This window comes from Trichosurus vulpecula, chromosome 5 (genome assembly GCF_011100635.1).
Source record: "Trichosurus vulpecula isolate mTriVul1 chromosome 5, mTriVul1.pri, whole genome shotgun sequence".
NCBI classification, from domain to species: Eukaryota; Metazoa; Chordata; class Mammalia; order Diprotodontia; family Phalangeridae; genus Trichosurus; species Trichosurus vulpecula.
Genome location: NC_050577.1, coordinates 65,806,120 through 65,824,060, shown reverse-complemented (window position 1 = coordinate 65,824,060; position 17,941 = coordinate 65,806,120). Strand labels below are relative to the sequence as shown.

The 17,941-nt window shown below is 38.2% G+C and overlaps 1 protein-coding gene across 1 annotated transcript in view; it reads right to left on the bottom strand.

Annotated features, from left to right (window-relative positions):
- Window positions 1–17,941, bottom strand: part of MYO3A (myosin IIIA) — a 265,783-nt gene that overhangs the window by 225,923 nt on the left and 21,919 nt on the right. The window lies entirely within an intron of this gene.

The window sequence follows — 17,941 nt, the reverse complement described above, 5'->3', positions numbered from 1 at the left end:
CAGAGTCAAGTACAGATTTATAGTAGGGACATTATATTTCTAAACTGACGATGAACAATTAGTGACTGTTCTTTGGTCTAGCCATTCAACCAGGTCTGAATCTACCTATCACGGTATTATCGAGGTCATATCTCTCAATTTTGTCCACCTGATCAGGGTAAAGGAACTTGGTAAATGCTTTGCTAAATTCTAGACAAACTGTATCTATAGAATTCTCCTAATCTATCACTCTAGTAACACTATCAAGAAAAGGAAATGAAGTTTATCTGGTTTGCCTTTCTTTCAAAGATCACATTGACAGAAACTAAAAAACCACATCCATCAGTTATTTCAGTATTTTGGGATATAATTCACCTGGTGACAAACTCATCGAGGCCAGGGTTTTTTTTTACAATCTCCCTACATCAACACTTTATGAGTTATTTTTGTTTTTTTCTTTCTCAGGCTTGGGACTGGAAAGGTAGTTGGGAGTTAGATTATAAAGTGATTTAAATGCCAGGGTCAGGATGGATTTTGCATTTTTATCTTAGAGGCAACTGGGAGCCACTGAACAAATTCTAAGCAGAGGACAGACATGCTCAGCTGTATGTTTTAGAAATAATTTGGGAGGAGAGAAATAAAATCAAGAGGAATAATTTGTAGGCTATTGCATTATTCCAGGTGATGGGTAGTGAGGGCCTGAACTTGGAGGATGGCCATGGGAGTAAACAGAAGGATGTGATGATATATAGTAGGGACATAAAAGCTATAAGACTTGATTTATTATGAGGATAAGGGAGAGAAAAGAGTCAAGGATGGTGGCTCAGATTACAAACCTACTACAAGTATAGTTCTTCCCTTGACAGGAATTGGAAAGTTTGGAGGAGGGTGGGTTACATTAAGATTGAAATGGCCATGGGATATCCAGGCAGATATGTCCATAAGATACTTGGTCACTCAGGGCTAGACTTCCAAAAATTAGAGTTAATTCTATAGTCAACTGCATAGAGATGATATTTGAACCCAAAGGAACTTATGAGAACACCGAGACAGAGGGAGAAAAAAAAGAGGCTTTGGATGGAGCTCCAGGGGACATCCGCAATTGAGATGGGAAGAGCATTGTGCTGATGATCCAACAAGATGGAGTGAGCAGAGAGGCAAGAGGAAAAATCAAAGGAAAAAGTGAAAGAGAGTGCCTGAGAGGAGAGGTTAGTCAATACTGTCAAGTACTGCAAAAGGGTGGAGAAAGATGAAGACTGAGAAAAGGGCATTGGATCTAGCTTTTAAAGACATTTTTGGTAAACTTGAACACAGTTATTTCATTCAAATGGTAGTGTTAGAAGTCAGACTGTAAGGGACAGAAACACAAATACAAGGTGAAGAAATTGAAGCAACAAGAGAAAATGAACCCTTTTTTGGTCTGTATCTGTGAAAGGGAGGAAAAAATAGGATGAGAATTTAAAGGAATAATAGAGTCAAGATAAACTGTTGTTGGGAATTTTTTAAGGATTAGGGAGTCGTAGGCAGATTTGTAGATGGTGGAGAGGGAGCCAATGGATAATAAGAAATTGAAGATAAAAGAAAGAGAGGGAGTGATTGAGGGAGTAAATTCCTGGAGGAGACAGAAGGTGATAGGACCAAGAATGAAAGTTTGAAAGTCTTTTTTTGTTTGTAGTTTAGTTTTGTAATTCCTAACAATAGGAACATAGGAATTTTTTTTCTATTTTCCAACTCCTTAATATTTCGTTGGTATTACATTAGCTTAGAAGTAAAACAGGCTATTGGAAAAAGAAAATTGGGCACTGATGTAAAGCATAAAAATTGAGAAAGAATAAGATGTCTCAGCCTATCTCTATGGCATGGCCTTGAGAGAGCTAGGATAACATTGCTTAAAGATGAGTTGGGAGGCAATTTTTTTTCTGGAAACAACTCTTATTTATTTGTGACAAGATGGTGTCAGGTAAAAGCCAAATGACATGAGTTTCTATTTATTCCATCTAGTGAATTTCAGGCTTTGTTCAATCTGCTGTCAGTGATACTTAAGAAATATTTAAGATGCCTGTTATTGCTATACCTCAGAGATACAAGGTGCCTCAGAAGGCTTCTAATCCAACCTGAAGCTGATCCAGAATCTTCTCTTTTAACCTAATCATGTAACATTTGTGAAAAGGGTTTAAAACCATACCAAAAAAGAATATAAGATGAACACCATATAATACAAGGTGTCCCAAAAGTCTTAGGGCAGTTTTAAACATTTTTAGCTTATGAATCTTATGATAATGAACTCTAAGGAGCTCCTCAAGTTATTTTGGTCATACGCCACATTATGTTTCACCAATATTTCACAGTAGCAAAACTCCAATGTAATGTAGTAAAACCATATGAAACATCATTTAGCCATTCAATTAGTGACTTTACAAAGTGCCTATATTATGGTAAACACTGGGAGATACAGTCTTCACCCTTGATGGACTTGCATTATATTGGTTCTCTGCTTCATTTATATCATTGTTCTTGTAGAATTAACTGTTTCTGAGAATGTTTCATCAAGCATTCTGTTTTCTAGGAACCAACTGTTATCATAGGTGGGACTTGTCTTGACCTTTGTACGCAATACTAGCTGAAATTTGTAAGCTATTAGTCATGGCTTAGAAATTTTGTTAAGCAGAATATTTCATTGTAGTGGTATTTATAGCAAAAAAAAATAGACCAGTGATCCTGTAAAAAAAATATTAATGTGGTCCTGAGGATAAAGAAGCACTTAGCAGGAAAAGCATTTCCAGGAAAGCCAGGCTTTGAGTCAGACTCTGAAAGAAGGAAATGTGATAGATTGTGAGAGGGCATTTTGTTCTTTTGTACCCCCAGAACTGAACAAGTACAGAAGGACAAAGTATCCTTCAATATACTCAGACTTTAAGGAAAGAAAGCTTTTGCAAAAGGAAGAAAAAGAATAGAAGGAATCCAAAGAATAGGAAGAACCAACAAGAATGGAGTGGCCATAAATCTCAAGTTTCCAGGCACCAAGCCTCTAGCTACTTCTACATCTGGGGTGAGAATTTTCACTGTTAGGAAAAGTACAGTTTGCAATCCTCACCAGACAGTAAACTAAACTCAGACCATCACCACATTTACGTGTAAACTCACTGGAGCTTTAACAAATGAGTGGCAATGACAGGAAAGGTTTAGAAAATTTAATTTAACAAATATTTCTTAATTACTTACTATGAAACAGGTACTATTCTAGTGCCTGAGGATACAGAGACAAAAGTTACAGAGTCCCTGCTCTCCAGGAGTTTCCATCCTATCAGAATATGAAAGAATGCATGCACAACCTTGAATGGGGAGATTTACCAACATTCGCCATGTATGATATACTTTAATACTTCTGTGGCCACTCAGTAGCAAAGAATGAATTTGAACACTTGGTATGCAGCAAACTCCAGGCTATCACATGTGCTGAAATGTGAGTCACTCTCTCTCATATGGAGGATGAACTGAAGTCATTCCAGAAAGTACAATAGAAGGAAGTTGAGGCAGCATTGCACAGCACACAGTCAAAGGACTGATGCTGACCCATATGACCTCAGACAAGCTCCTTAACCTCCCTGGGCCTCAGTTTCTTTGGCTCTATGATAAGAGGGTTGGACTAACTCTAGTTATATAACTCTAGGAACGGAGTTGTCTGAGAAAGCTGGAGCTAAAGGAGGACGGTGTTTGTGGGGTGGTTTGGCAGAGATGATCATTCCACCTCTGGAAGCAAAGCAAACAAAATTCTGTTGCTGATGAGCATTGCACCTGAGGACAGGGATAATGAGCCCTGATTTCCCTTGTAAACTGTATTTCATTTCTCACATTTAAAAACACTATTCTGAGTAGCGGTTCATAGGCTTCACTGGACTCAGGGGTCCAGGTTAAGAGCCCTTGGATTACACAATCTCAATATAACTTCCAGCTTTAATTCTGTGAACCCACAAATAGAACAGAACTTTGCTTGTGTGCTTGAGGGAAAGAGGCCAAGGCCAAATGGTCAGAAGTATAGGGACAAGGTGAAGAAGAAGGAATTGGGTTACGCAGCTAAACAGCTGATCCTTGAAGCTACCAGCCGGAGTTCTGTGGAAGCAATACATGCATGACATTCATTCAATATCTCAACAGGGTTCAATGGCCCTAAATTTTCAAGGGATGTGGAAAAGCAACCAAGACAGGAAGGAAGCCTAGGCATACAATTTAGAAAAGTCAGCAATGATAACCACAAGTCAAGAAAATGGTGCAGCCACCCAGTTTTTTCAGATATAAATACATAGATCCTTTATTCAGGTTCTACCCAACACCTCCTTGGGGAGTAAAGTTGACTCAGGGATCCTGAAGGCCATGGTGGTAGATCACCAACTTTGCCACAGTGTGCCAAATTGGAAAGGCTTCCAGGATAGGTTCAGCGGCCAGGCTAAGTCTGGAGAGGCTTGTTACTAGAAGGTTGGCCATTGGTTGATGTATTTTTTGGTTACAGCAACTCATGAAGGCCAGCTACCTCCTACTTCAGTGGCATCAGTAGTAATGAACTGTATTATATGTGGGAGATATCTGAAATCTCTTCTTTGTTTTCCTTGAATTTTTCACATTTCAATAGAATGAAAACACCTTGACAGTAGGTCTGATTTGAAGGTCAAGATCATCCCTGCATCCCTCACTGTGCATGCACATGTGCACACACACACACACACACATATACACACTCACAAACACACACACACCAGCAAAAAAATTTAAAAGTCATTTACATAAGGCTTTGTAAATCTTAAAGTTTTTTTTATCATAACCTTGTGAGGGAGAATCCCAGAAATACTGAAGAATGTAGCAATGTCAAATACAATAACAATTCACAAACATCAACACCATACGATTTCAGGATAAGATTTAATAGGAAATAAACTTGAAACAGTTAGGTGGCTCAGTGGATAGGGCTCTGGATCTGGAACGAGGAAGATTCATCTTCCTGCATTCAAATCTGGCCGCACACACTTGCTAGTCATGTGACTGTAGGCAACTCACTTAACCCTTTTTGACTCAGTTTCCTCATCTGTAAAATGAACTGGAAAAAGGGAATGGCAAACCACTCCAGTATCTTTGCCAAGAAAATCCCAAAGAGGATCATGAAGAGTCAGACAAAACTGAAATGACTCAACAGCAACAAAGCTTAGAACACCCATATATAGCCACTCCTCTAATACTAGTCACAGTTATCACTAGCAATGATGGCTTTTTAGCAAAAGTATAAAAACTAAAAGCATCAGTGAATACAAATACAGAAAAGCAAACAAACAAAAACAAAGCAAAATGTCTTAAGTGTATATTCACTGGTAGGAGACATTTAAGACCTATTAATTCCCCAATATGGCTTTCAGTTGTCTAAGTCAATTAAGACAGCAATTTCCTACAGATATGCTGCAATTAGTTTTATATTCTTCTAATTATATCAGCTAAGCATTTTCTCTAAGAAATGCAGTACAAACATAATAGACATTTTACTGAAGATGGTATGATTGCTGTCCAGTTTTCTACCACATTTTACTTTAAAAATATTTATCTCTTCAGCAAAACCCATCAAGTGCCCCAAATGGAAAGTAGCCTTTTATAATGCTATATAAAACCATTATTTGGGGCTGGAATGTTGAAAAAAGAAATTATGAGCAAGACATCTTCCTTCTACTTACAGTTGACAGACAATTTGAATCTCTCAGAACGAGCATATTTCTAAGGACATTTGAAATTCTCAGCCATTAATTTAAGGCCAAGGCCAATGCACACACAAGAATATTCAATAGTAATGCTATTTTATCTATGAATCAGGAAACTAGCACATTTCAGTGTATGCTATTTCTTTTGAATTTCATATATTGTCATAAATCCCTAAATTTTAGAAGGATATGGGAACCACTTATACACAGGCAGAACTATGCTTAGATTCTACTCTCCCAGGGGTTATCATTGCTCAAACCAGCAACAACTGCCCTACCTAAGAAGTGCTAGCCCATTTATGATGGTCTGCCTCACTGCATTATGTTCTACAAAATGACTTTGACTTTAGGCAGAGAAAAGGTAGTTATAGGAAAAAGACAAAAAAGGAACCAAGCAGAGGTGGGAGTGGGTGAGGTATGATTAAATTCAAAATGTATTTATTGTCTTCTGTGTGCCGTCCAGGATCTTACATTCTACTGGGTCCAAGATTACCTAAAACCTCAAAGGAACAAGATTGATTACAATCTTGTTTCTATAAATAAGGCCTTCTGTTAAAAAAAGTATAACCTAGTAGTTTAAAATTGCTCTGTTTCATTTCTAATTGTTTTATGGAATATTCTGAACATGGATACTGATTTGCTAACATTTTACTACTTCAAGGGAGATAGGGAATAATAGGAAAGATGTGTGTGTGTGTGTGTGTGTGTGTGTGTGTGTGTGTGTGTGTTTGTGTGTGAAATACTCCAAGTGAAGGACTTCCATAGCCCCCCCTTTTTTTTAAAAAAAGGGCCTTTCTCTTTTTATTCTTTTTTTAAATCAATATATTTCATTTTCAGTTCCAAATTCTCTACTCTCTCTGTCCCCCATCCATTGAGAAGGCAAGAAATACAAAACCCATTACAAATATGTATAGTTATGCAAAATAAATTTCCATTTTAGCCAGGTTCCTCTAACCCCTGCCCAAAACAAACAAATAAAAGCAAGAAAAATTAAGATAAAAATCTGCTTCCATCTTTACCCAAAGCATTGTTGATCTGGAGGTAGATATCATGTTTCCTCATGAGTCCTTTGGAATTATGGTTGGTAATTGTGTTTATTTATCATAGTTACTAAATCCTTCAAAGTTAATTCTCTTTACAACATTGCTGCTACTATATACATAGTTTTCCTGGTTCTGTTTACTTGACATCAGTTCATATAAGTCTTCCGAGGTTTTTCTGAAACCTCTTACTTCATTCTTTCTTTTAATTTTTTTTAATTTTAGACTTAAATACTAAAACTTAAATATGCAATAAGAAAAGAAAAAGAAACATTATAAATTTAAATACAAAATAAGAGAAGACAAAAAGTCATGTACACAGCAGAACATAAGAGAAGGTTCAAAACATATCACAATAAATTTCCATTTCAAGAAATCCTATGTAATAAATACAATATGTTTTGTTGAGAACTATCCATCTTTTCTTTGCTTCCTTCTAAGTTTTCTTTTGTTCTCTGCTGCACACATTTTACTTTGTTCTTTTTCCCTCTCCCCCCGGGCCAGAGGGCTACAATTAAGCATGGATATATTTATATAAATACATTCATACACATATACACATACATACATATATATACACATGCATACACCTATAAACATATACTTTCCCTAACAAATTCTACTCCCGATTTTTGTTTCATGTTTGTCTGTATCTCTTATTTCCTACTCCTCCTGAATTCTCTGCTTCACTTCTACCCACTACCTTGCCCTCCTATTACTTAACTTACCCGACCTCCAAAGACCCCCTTCTTATCATCCTTTTCCAAATAATTTTAAACAGAATTCTATACCTCCCTTTGACCTATTCATTTACCTTCTCCTCTAGAGATCCCTCCCTTATCCTTTCCCCCTTGCCTATCCTTTTAGCATTTTATTTATTTCTGAATTTAAAAGGTTTTAATACTCTTCCAGATATATATGTAGTCTTCCCTCTTGAATACATTCTCAATGAAAGTAGGTTTCCAGAACTAACAACCCTCCTCCCCCATCAAATGTCTGTATTAGTTATTCTTCTCATAACTCATTTAAGATAATTACGCATTTTAGCTGCTCCCAAACAGTTTTACTTTTTAGTCATATCATACTGAGATCTACCCCAATCTTTTTTGCGAACTACCTAATTACTTTGTGGATGGCAACAGGACCAACCAGACCAGGAGCCTGGCGGAACAGACCCTAGTGCCATCAATCAGTGAGTTGTGGCAGTTACCAGACTTCTCAACCCACAAACACCAAGGACAATAGAGAAGGTTAATGGGAAAAGCTGCGGGGGACAGAGTTCGAGGTTTGGCCACTGCCCCAGGGGTGTTGGGGGTGGTGCAGCTACAAAACTACAGCTGCAGTTACTTCCGGGTCCAGGCCCAACTAGTGGAAGGAATTAAGTTGTGCATCAGAGCAGGAGTACAGAGCCTGCTTAAGATTTGCGTCAGGTCCAGATTGGTGGTTCTTGAGGAAGGAGGAGTGCTGGTGTGGCAGAGCTGGCTGTATAGAAATAGCTCTGGAATCCATGGCACATCCGCTCAAGCTTGGAACAAAGTACTCTTTGCTCTACAAGCAGTCATACCCTGTCGAAAAACTCAATGGCCAGGCAGAGAAAATGCACTCAGATTCAGTCTCAGACTTTGGAATCTTTCTTTGGTGACAAAGAAGACCAAAACATACAGCCTGAAGAAGTCAATAAAGTCAAAGAGCCTACACCAAATGCCTCCAAGAAAAACATGAACTGGTCTCAGGCCATGGAAGAGCTCAAAAAGGATTTCGAAAAGCAAGTTAGAGAAGTAGAGGAAAAATTGGGACAAGAAATGAGAATGATGCAAGAAAACCATGAAAAACAAGTCAATGACTTGCTAAAGGATACCCAAAAAAAATACTGAAAAATTTATTGAAGAAGACAATACTTTAAAAAATAGACTAACGCTAATGGCAAAAGAGCTCCAAAAAGCCAATGAGGAGAAGGATGTCTTGAAAGGCAGAATTAGCCAAATAGAAATGGAGGTCCAAAGGACCACTGAAGAAAATACTACCTTAAAAATTAGATTGGAGCAAATGGAAGCTAGTGACTTTTTGAGAAATCAAGATATTATAAAACAGAACCAAAGGAATGAAAAAATGGAGGACAATGTGAAATATCTCATTGGAAAAACCACTGACCTAGAAAATAGATCCAGGAGAGATAATTTAAAAATTATTGGACTACCTGAAAGCCATGATCAAAAAAAGAGCCTAGATATCATCTTTCAAGAAATTATCGAGGAGAATTGCCCTGATATTCTAGAACCAGAGGGTAAAATAGAAATTGAAAGAATCCACAGATAACCTCCTCAAAAAGATCCCAAAAAGAAAACTCCTAGGAACATTGTTGCCAAATTCCAGAGCTCCCAGGTCAAGGAGAAAATACTGCAAGCAGCCAGAAAGAAACAATTTGACTATTGTGGAAAAACAATCAGGATAACACAGGATCTAGCAGCTTCCACACTAAGGGACCGAAGGGCTTGGAATATGATATTCTGGAGGTCAATGGAGCTAGGATTAAAACCAAGAATCACCTACCCAGCAAAACTGAATATCATGCTCCAAGGCAAAATATGGATTTTCAATAAAATAGAGGACTTTCAAGCTTTGTCAGTGAAAAGACCAGAGCTGAATAGAAAATTTGACTTTCAAACACAAGAATCAAGAGAAGCATGAAAAGGTAAACATGAAAGAGAAATCATAAGGGACTTACTAAAGTTGAACTGTTTTGTTTACATTCCTACAAGGAAAGATGATGAGTATGATTAATGAGACCACAGTATCATATATGTGTGTGTGTATATATATATATATATATAGAGAGGGGGGGGGGGAGGGCCACAGGGTGAGTTGAATAAGAAGAGATGATATCTAAAAAAATAAAATCAAATTAAGGGATAAGAGAGGAATATATTGAGAGAGGGGAAAAAGGGAGAGATAGAATGGGGTAAATTATCTCGCATAAAAGTGGCAAGAAAAAGTGGTTCTCTAGGAAGGGAAGAGGGGGCAGGTGAGGAAGAAGGAGTAAATCTTGCTCTCATTGCATTTGACCTGAGGAGGGAATACCATACACACCAAATTGGGTATCTTGCCCCACAGGAAAAAAGGAGGAAGAAGATAAAAAAGGGGGGATGATAGAAGGGAGGGCAGACACAGGGAGGAGGTAATAAAAAACAAACACTTTTGAAAAGGGACAGGGTCAGGGGAGAAAATTCAATAGAGGGGGATAGGTTAGGAAGGAGCAAAACATAGTTAATCTTTCACAACATGAGTATGGTGGAAGGGTTTTACATAATGATACGCATGTGGCCTATGTTGAATGGCTTGCCTTCTTAGGGAAGGTGGATGGGGAGGGAAGAGGGGAGAGAATTTAAAACTCAAAATTTTAAAAACAGATGTTCAAAAACAACAACCAAAAAAGAGTTTTTGTATGCAACTAGGAAATAAGATACACAGGCAATGGGGCATAGAAATTTATCTTGCCCTACAAGAGAAGAAGGGAAAGGGGGATGGGAGGGGAGTAGGGTGACAGATGAGAGGGCTGACTGGGCAACGGGGCAACCAGAATAGACGCCATCTTGGAGTGGGCAGGAGGGTACAAATGGGGAGAAAATTTGTAATTCAAACTCTTGTGAAAATAAATGCTGAAAACTAAATATATTAAATAAATTAAATTTAAAAGGAAAAAAGAAAAGAAAATCCATATTTTGCCTTGGAGTATGATACTCAGTTTGCTGGGTAGGTGATTCTTGGTTTTAATCCTAGCTCCATCGACTTCTGGAATATCATATTCCTAGCCCTTTGATCCCTCAATGTAGAAGTTGCTAGATCTTGTGTTATCCTGATTGTGTTTCTGCAATACTCAAATTGTTTCTTTCTGGTTGCTTGCAGGATTTTGTGATCTGGGAGCTCTGGAATTTGGTGACAATATTCCTAGTTTTCTTTTTGGGATCCTTTTCAGGAGGCGATTTGTGGATTCTTTCAATTTCTATTTTACCCTCTGGCTCTAGAATATCAGGGCAGTTCTCTACAATAATTTCTTGAAAGATGATATCTAGGATCTTTTTTTGATCATGGCTTTCAGGTAGTCTAGTAATTTTTAAATTATCTGTCCTGGATCTGTTTTCCAGGTCAGTGGTTTTTCCAATGAGATATTTCACATTGTCTTCCATTTTTTCACTCCTTTGGTTCTGTTTTATAATATCTTGATTTCTCATAAAGTCACTGGCTTCCACTTGCTCCAATCTAATTTTTAAGGTAGTATTTTCTTCAGTGGTCTTTTGGAACTCCTTTTTCATTTGGCTAATTCTGCCTTTCAAAGCATTCTTCTCATTCGCTTTTTGGAGCTCTTTTGCCTTTGAGTTAGTATATTTTTAAGGTGTTATTTTCTTCAGTATTTTTTGGGTCTCCTTTAGCAAGTAATTGACTTTTTTTCATGGTTTTCTCACATCACTCTCATTTCTCTTCCCAATTTTTCCTCTATTTCTCTAACTTGCTTTTCGAAATCCTTTTTGAGCTCTTCCATGGCCTGAGACCAGTTCATGTTTTTCTTGGAGGCTTTTGGTGTAGGCTCCTTGACTTTGTTGACTTCTTCAGGCTGTATGTTTTGGTCTTCTTTGTCACCAAAGAAAGATTCCAAAGTCTGAGACTGAATCTGATTGCATTTTCCCTGCCTGGCCATGTTCCCAGCCAACTACTTGACCCTTGAGTTTTTCATTGGGGCATGCCTGCTTGTAGAGCAAAGAGTACTTTGTTCCAAGCTTGAGGGGCTGCCCTGTTGTTTTCAGAGCTATTTCTACACAGCAAGCTCTGCCACTCCAGCGCTCCTCCTCCCCCAAGAACCGCCAACCCAGACCTCAACTCAGATCTAAGCAGGCTCTGCACTCCTGCTCTGATGCCCCACTTAATTCCTCCCACCCCGTGGGCCTGGGGCCAGAAGCAACTGCAACTGTAGTTCTGTAGCTGTACCTCCTCCGCTGTCCCCTGGGTGGTGGCTGAACTGCGAACTCCTTTCACTCAGCCCCTGCAGTTTTTCGCACTAACCTTCTCTGTTGTCTGTGGAGCTTTTGGGTTGAAAAGTCTGGTAACTGCCACAGCTCACTGATTCAGTGCACTAGGGCCTGTTCCACCAGGCTCCTGGTCTGATTGGTCTGGACGAAGCACACCCTGGGCTCTGCTCCTCTCTGCTCCCAGCTCCAGGTGATAGACCCTACTCAGCGACCATCCAGGCTGTCCTGGGCTGGAGCCCTGCTTCCCTCCACTATTCTGTGGATTCTGCAGTTCTGGAATTTGTTCACAGGCACTTTTATTGGTGTTTGGAGGATCCTGCGGGAGAGCCCTAGGCAAGTCTCTGCTTTCCAGCCACCATCTTGCTCCCGCTGAACTACCTAATTCCTAGTAACAATCATAGACATGCATTTTACATTTTATATACATAAAAGGTAAACAATCTATCCTTATTGAGTCCTTGTAATTAGTTTTTGGTATGTACCTTATTATATGTCAAATATTCCATTAAGTTCAGTTTTTTTAAACAAAGTCTTGAAAGTCTGACAATTCATTAAATGTCCATTTTTTTCATTCAGGATTATGCTTAGCTTTGCTGGGTATGATATTTTTGGCTGGAACCTCAGTTCTTTTGCTCTTCAATGTATAGTGTTCTAGGACCTGTGGTCTTTTAATGCCACCACTGCTAGGTCTTGTGTGATTCTAATTGTGGCAGTGCCATATTTAAATTGGTTTTTTTTTCTTGCTGCTTCTAATATTTTATCCTTAAGCTGGGGGTTTCAGAATTTGACTATAATATTCCTGTAGGTTTTCATAATAGGATCTCTTTCAAGTGTGATAGGTGGATTTTTTTTTATTTTGACTTTACCCTCTTGTTCTAATATTTCAGGGCAATTCTCTTTAGTTATTTTGTGTATTATTGTATCAAGGTTCTTTTTTTAATCATAGCTTTCAGGTAGTCTGATTATTGTTATGTTTTCTCTTTTCTATCTGTTCTCCAGATCAGTTATTTTCTTATAAGGTTTCTCATTATCTTCCATTTTTTGATTCTTTATATTTTGTTTCATTATTTTTTGATCTCTTATAACTTTGCTGGCTTTCCCTTGCCCAATTCTAATTTTCAAGGAGTCATTTCCTTCCTTAAGATTCTGGATCTCCTTTTCTAATTGGTTGCCTTTCTTTTCATAATCTTGTTTGTCTTGGATTTTTTGTAGTTTTCCCTCAATCTCTCTCATTTGATTTTTAAAGTCTTTTAAAAGTTCCTCTATGAATTCTTTTCGGGCAGGACCATTTGATCTTACTCTTTGGGGTAGAAGAGGGTTGCTTTGCTTTAGTATGCTCCTCTGAAGATGAAACCCAGTCTTCTCTAGTCCCATAGTAACTCTCTATGGTTGAGTTTTTTCCCCTTTGCCTGTGTGTTTTTTAACATTTGTAGTAGCTCAGTTTTTATAATCACTTCTAGTCCTGGGGTTTGGGGGATGGTGCCTCTGGCTTCAGATCCTCCTTCAGTTCTCCACTCTGGTTTGGAACTGGAACAAAGACCTCAAGCCTCCTGTAAGTGGCCACAGTCAGCAGTATCCTCACTCTACTGCCTCTGCACTCACCTCTATGCTTGTCCCCCACCCTAAGCCATGTCTGCAGCACACATGGGTCTGGGTCAGTTGAAGTTTCCTCAATCTTCTGCAGCTTAGATGCCCAACTCCCCTCACTGTCCTGGGGGTAAAAGTTCCTGCGGCTGGGGCCCAGGCAGCCTCTCAACCCAGCTAACCCTGGCTTTCCCCTTGTTTTTTAAGCAGTCCCTAGCCTGGAGGTGTTTACCCTTCATGGGGCCAACCCTCATCCTGTGGCTTTTCTTCAGATCTTCTCCTGTTGTCCCAGAAGGACCATTTCAATTTACACTCAGAATTCATCAGTTCTCTCTCTGGAGGTAGATAGCATTTTTCATCATGAGTCCTTTGGAAGTCTTGGATCACTGTATTGATCAGAGCAGCCAAGTCTTTTACAGTTGACAGTCACTACAGCATTGCTATTTCTGTGCACAATGAACTCCCACTTCTCACTTCACTTTGCATCAGCTCATATAGGTCTTACAATATTTTCCCATAGAAACCACATCCCTCCTGTCATTTCTTATAGCACAAAAGTACTCCATCACAGTAATATGCCACAACTTGTTCAACCATTTTCCAATTGATGAGCATCCTCTCAATTTGGAATTCATTGCCACCACAAAAAGTGATGTTTTAAATATTTTTGTCCATATAGGTCCTTTCCCTTTTTCTTTGATCTCTTTGTAGTACAAACTAGTAATGGTTTTGTTGGGTCAAAGAATATGCACAATTTTATAAACCTTAAGTTCCAAATTTGCAACTCCACCAACAATTTATTAGTGCACCTATTTTCTCTCATCCCCTCCAGCACTTGTCATTTCTGATAGATGTGAGGTGGTACTTCAGAGTTATTTTAATTTGCATTTCTCTAATCACTAGTGATTTATAGCATTTTTTCTATATGACTATAGATATCTTTGATTTCTTTTTTTTGAAAACTGCCTGTTTTTAGGAGAATGGCTCTTTTTTATAAACTTGATTTAATTCCCTACATATTTGAGAAATGAGGCCTGTATCAGAAAAAACTTGCTGTAAATTTTTTTTGGAAATACTTCCTTGTCTATGGTACCTTTTAGCAAAATGTGGTTCCTCTGATTGTCTCTTTTAATTAGATTTATTTTTGCTTTTCCTTTGTCTGAGATCATGTGTGCTACCCCTGCCTTATTTTTTTACTTTACCTGAACCATAATAGTTTCTGCTCCAGCCCCTTATTTTAACTATATGTGTGTATATTACTGTTTTGTGTGTTTATCGTAAACTACAAATCATTGGATTCTGGTTTCTAATCTACTTTGCTATCCTCTTCCATTTTGTGGGTCAATTATTCATATTCACATTCACAGTTATGATTATGATTGTTAACTGTATGTTTCTCTCAATCCTATTTTCTTATACTTATCATTCTCTGTTTTACTGTCTCCTCCTTAAAAGTCTGTTTTATTTCTGACCACTGACTTCCTTTATCTACTCTCTCTTTTATTTCCCACTCCCTTCTTTCTCTGAACCCCTTTCCCTTCTACTTCCCAATTGAGTAAGATGAATTTCTGCACTCAGATGTGTATCTTTATTCTTCCCTCCTTAAACCAGTTCAAGGATAAGAGATGATATGTATGGTTTAAGTGTTGTTCCCTCAGACCAGAGTGAGGTTCAAGTGTTGTTTGCTCCCCCTCATACTACCATCCATGGTATAAACTCTTCCTTGTGTGCCCAATGTACGTGAGATAATTTCTCCATTCGCTCTTCTCCCAATGGATTCCTCTTCCATACCCTTCTATTCCTATTTTGAGATCTGAAAATAATAGAATCATACCTAGATGTTTGGTCTAATTAGACTCCCTCTAAGACCCCTGGCAATGATAAAGATCTGGAAAGCTATATGCGTTGTTTCCCCATAAAAGAATGCAATCAGTTTACCTTTGTTTAGTCTTTTATGATTTCTCACTCATGTTTACCTTTTTATGCTACTCAAGTTTTGTGTTCTATTCAACTCTGGTCTTTTTTTTTAACCAGGAATTCTTGAAAACCTTCTATTTCATTAAATTCCCATTCCACCCCACCATGCAAAGGATTATACTCAGTTTTGCTGAGTAGGTTATTCTTGGTTGTAACCCTAGCTCCTTTGCCTTCCAGAGTATCATATGCCAAGTCCTTCATTCCTTTACATTGGTAGCTGCTAATTCTTTTGTAATCCTGTTTGAGGCCCAACGGTATTTGAATTCTTTCTTTCTGATTGCAGTACTTTCTCTTTGACCTTGGAGTTTTAAACATTTTCATTTTGAGGTTTCTCTCAGGAGGTGACCAGTGTATTCTCTCAATTTCTACCTTGCCCTCTGGTTCTAAGATATCTAGGCAGTTTTAAAAAATAATTTCTTGAAATGTGATGTCTAAACTCTTTTTCTATTGTTCTTGTTTGGTTTTCAGGTAGTCTAAAGATTTTCAAATTTTCTCTCCTTCCTATATTTTCCAGGTCAGTTGTTTTTCATGTGAGATATTTCACATTTTCTTCTATTTTCTCAGTCTTTTGACTTTGTTTTATTATTCCTTAAATGTGTCACAGAATAATTAGCTTCCATTTGGCCAATGTACTCCAGTCCTGCATCTCCTCATATCTTCTGGACATCTGGTACTGGCTGATCCATAGGCTTCTCAAATTCAACAAAACAGAACTTATTATATTCAGCCCCAAACCCCACCACCCTCCTTCCAAACTGCCTTCTACTCTCAAAAGCAACTACTCTCCCAGCAACCTAGGCCTACAGCTTCCATGTCATCCTTAACTCATCACTCTTACTCAACCCACATTTCCAATCCATTGCCAAATTGTGTTATTTCCACTTTCTTATTTTTCTTTTTTAAAAATCATATCTATGATTTTGCAAATGTTTCTTTCTCTCCTCTCATAATCCACAACAGTAGTTTAAGCTCTCATGGTCTCTCCTGAACTATTTCAATAGCCTTTTTGGGTGGGTACCCTGCCTCAAGTTTCTCCCCACTCTAATATATCTTCTGCTCAGTTTTCAAAGTGATTTTCCCAAAGCACAGGTCTGATGATGTCATGTCATTGTTCAATAAATTCATTGGCTCCCTATCTCTTCCAGGATCAAAACATAAACTCCCTTGCATGGCATTTAAAGTTCTTTAAAAAACTGCCCCTCCCTACCTTTCCAGCCTTCTTATGCATTATATCCCCACACAAACTCTGTGACCTAATTACACTGGCTTACACTGGCACAAGACACTCTATCACCTATCTCTGTGTCCCTTTATTGGCTGGCCACCAGGTCTGGAATTCCTGACCTCTTCACCTCAGCCTCTTGGTTTCTAGTTTTCTACAAGGATCAGCTCAAATCTAACCTTCTACTGAAAGCCTTTCCAAGTTCTTCCCCAGTCCCCTTTCCTCCCATAACACCCAGCTGCTTAAAGCCTTTTTTCCATCTAATCTGTGTATATGCCTTGTATGTACATGGATTGTCTCTTCCCATTAAAATGTAAGTTCCGTGAGATCAGGAACTTTTGGGGGGGGGGGTTTCTTTATGTGTCTAGCACTTTCTACAGTACTTAGCACATAGTAAGTGCTTAATAAATGTTTATTGACTGGCTGACAATAGTTGACTAGACTTACGCTTTAAAATAAAGAGAGAGAAGGAAAGGCATTTTGAAATGGACAGATGGCCAGCTTTGGAGTTAGGAAAAACTGGGTCTGAGTCTCCTCTGACATATTCTGGTTATATGGGCAAGTTACTTATCTTCATAGTGCCCCACCTGCATTAATGGAAGGAGTTCCCATACCAGAAGGCTTCCCTCAAATAAAATCACAAGTTCAGATCCACTCCCTCTCTTCTTTAATTAAAATTGGGCCCATGTAAATATGAACATTTTTACATGATGTATGTACCCTTCAAATACTATAAAACAACCCAAAGTTCTTTGAATAATGAGCAAGTTACAAAAGAATAAATTCTCAATTTTCTTCAATTTCCCTTCAATGAAGGGATCAATGACAGAGACAATTTAAAAATAGAAAACAATTTGAAAACTATTTCCCTTTGCTTTTTAAATGTCTTTATATTTCAGGATGTGTATGATATCCTAAGAGAGAAAACAGGTAAGCAAGACTGTGGAAACTTTGCTGAGGAAAGAACTGAGAAATGAAAAATGTTCCACATCCTAAACCATTCCTGCCTGATTCAACTGCTTCCACAATCAGCCTATCAGAGGGCTTTCCTCTCTTTTTACAAGTCCTTGGAGTGGTTTACCTCAGAACAATAAAAGGCCAAGACTACTGCTCTATGTCTGGGTTCTTAACTTTTTTGTATCATAATATCTCTTTGGCAATCTGGTAAAGCCTATGGACAGACCTCATCCCAAAATCACATTTACATGTATAAAATAAAACACAGTCGACCAAAAAGGAAGCTAATTATATTGAAATAAAGATGTTACTTTTCTCCATCCAAATTCATGAACAACCCCCTTCCCAGCCCCTATTGTATATTAAGTGAATATAAGAAGAGAAGAAGGAAATAATGGATATAAAAGTTGTTAAACCAAATATGGG